The sequence below is a fragment of the Penaeus monodon genome, chromosome 26 (genome assembly GCF_015228065.2).
Source record: "Penaeus monodon isolate SGIC_2016 chromosome 26, NSTDA_Pmon_1, whole genome shotgun sequence".
Taxonomy (NCBI): Eukaryota; Metazoa; Arthropoda; class Malacostraca; order Decapoda; family Penaeidae; genus Penaeus; species Penaeus monodon.
The window spans coordinates 13,164,978-13,167,477 of NC_051411.1; positions in this window are offsets into that span (position 1 = coordinate 13,164,978).

Genomic DNA, 2,500 nt, shown 5'->3' on the forward strand with positions numbered 1-2,500 from the left:
CAGCATGTTTAGTCAAAAAAGATGCACTGTGAGATGCAAGAAATGGCTCCACAACTAATTGTGTATATAGTATAATCTACAAAAAATTGTTAGAAGTACCATAAGTTAAACAAAAATTCTACTCTTTTATTTATGATAACCTTAAACTGTCATCAGAATGTATGAAGAAAAGCCAATTACATTTTTGTGTTTAACAGACTAAATGAAATACCCATCTTTTTTAAGTACCTCTGTATATTTACTATATATGCAAATGTGAGTGAGTGAGTGAGTGTGCATGTATATGGATATATGTATGTGTGTGTGTGTACGTGTGTGTGTGTGTGTGTGTGTGTGTGTGTGTGTGTGTGTGTGTGGTGTGTGTGTGTGTGTGTGTGTGTGTGTGTGTGTGTGTGTGTGTGTGTGTGTGTGTGTGTGTGTGTGTGTGTGTGTGTGTGTGTGTGTGTGTGTGTGTGTGTGTGTGTACACATATATTGGATAGAATAGTACTCATTTGAATCTTTCAAATTTATTAAAGTATGTTGCTCCAATAGAACACAATGAGCCTATTTCAAGATACAGAACTTAATATATCACAGCCTAAAGACATGAAACTGGCTGTATTAATTACATGTCAGAGGTTATAAAAATTGCCTGGGTGAAAATACATAACAAACTTCAAAATAAATCAATTACATATGGGGTACTTCACGCACTTCATAGTAATAAGTCCAATTTCAAATATATATAATTTTTTTTTTTTCATTTTTTAAATTTGTTTTTATTTGTATATACATTTACTATTCTGACAATCCATTGAAAAAGCACACGAAATGAAGTCTAGAAAAAGAAATAAGTGTTATGCAAACAATCTAAAGAAAATAAGTTCATCCAAAACTGAGATAAATGTAATAAAAGAAAAACTGCTTCCTGTTAGAGACTCTTAATCTTTTGAGCATCCAGACAGGTTACATAAACTGGAAAAAAGTAGAGACAAGGAAAATAAAGAAAGGGAATTTCGAGAGAAGAAAATGGGGATTTAAAATTTGCATCATAGCAACAGAGTGCTCCACTGCACCATATATTCTTGCAAACACACACATTCACACCTATACAAACATTTCGCATAAGCAAATACGCTGTTATACATCTGCATAAAATACAGCTTTCTGCAGATGTAAAATTACAAGCCATGAATGCCCATAGTTAACCCTACAATGATGGTGCCAGAAATTTCTGTCACTCATTCTGGTGACTTCCGGCAACCATCTAGCCTTTTGGCCAGGGAGTTCACTGTATATAGTGGAACTTCCCGCTTGACTCGCTTTAGCAAGTCGTGACACCTACAGCTGTACCCATCACGATGAGATGGTTTTTCATGACAGTTATAGGCATACCTGGCTAGAAGAGGTTAAACTCCACACAGTCTGTGTATGTGATGTGTGAGAGTGTGTGTGGGAATATGGGTAGGGTGTAGGTGGATGGATATAAATGTGGGGGATTAGGTGTGGGGATGGAGGTGTGGGGTGATGTAGGTGTGGGTATGTGGGTATAAGTAAAATGGTAAGTGTATGTAGATGAGAAAATATGTGTATTTCTGTGTGCATGTGTGAACCTGTGTATGCAGTACATGGGCAAGGCTAAAGGTGACTGACAAGATTAAACCAAATCAGAGGTGGAATGTCTCTGTAGTAAGGGAACAATGTAATGGGAATAAATATGAAAAAAGAAAAAAATATATGTATTCCATAACTAGCTACTGCCTCATTTTGAATTCCATCTCTTTATAACAGGAAGGGTATACGTGACACTTTTGCAACTTGGCACATTGTCACATTAGTGGACCATTGTAACTCTCAGATACCTTGGATCATGGCAGAATACAGGGTAATGCATGAACCAAAGCATGGTGTTAATTCTGAAATGCACTCAGAATTAAGTAAATTTACACAAGTACTCCAAGAAAATTTTGTGGATGAGCAAAGGTGTTCTAAATGGTACATGTACTTTTTCATGTTCATATACCTTCTATCTCATCTAAAATACAGTGTTTGTTTGAATAATATTGGAAAGTAATTATTACTAATAAAAACTGTATCCAAACAATAGAAGACAGTAAAAAGAAACTACAGACTACCACAGCTAAATAATGAATTTGATTCTTAACAAAAAATAAAACAAAAGAACAAGGATTTGAAAAATCTTTGCAAACACCATACTTCTGTATTAATGGTTAATCTTTAATGAGAAACTAATGTCTGTTAATGGCACACAAAAATATCTCCCAAGATGTACAGGTCCCCATATATAAACATAGATTCTCTAACAGAAACTACATATGTTGACTGTAGTTTCCAGCTCTGTTAAGAATACATGTGATCTGCAGTTTCAGGACTAAACACTTATAAAAGTACATACAAAAGATTACATTTGGCATACTTTCTCCAATATCAGTTGAATGTCCATGAAGGTATCAACCAAAATCTTACCAAAGAAGGAAACTGCAGTGTTTACATTCATC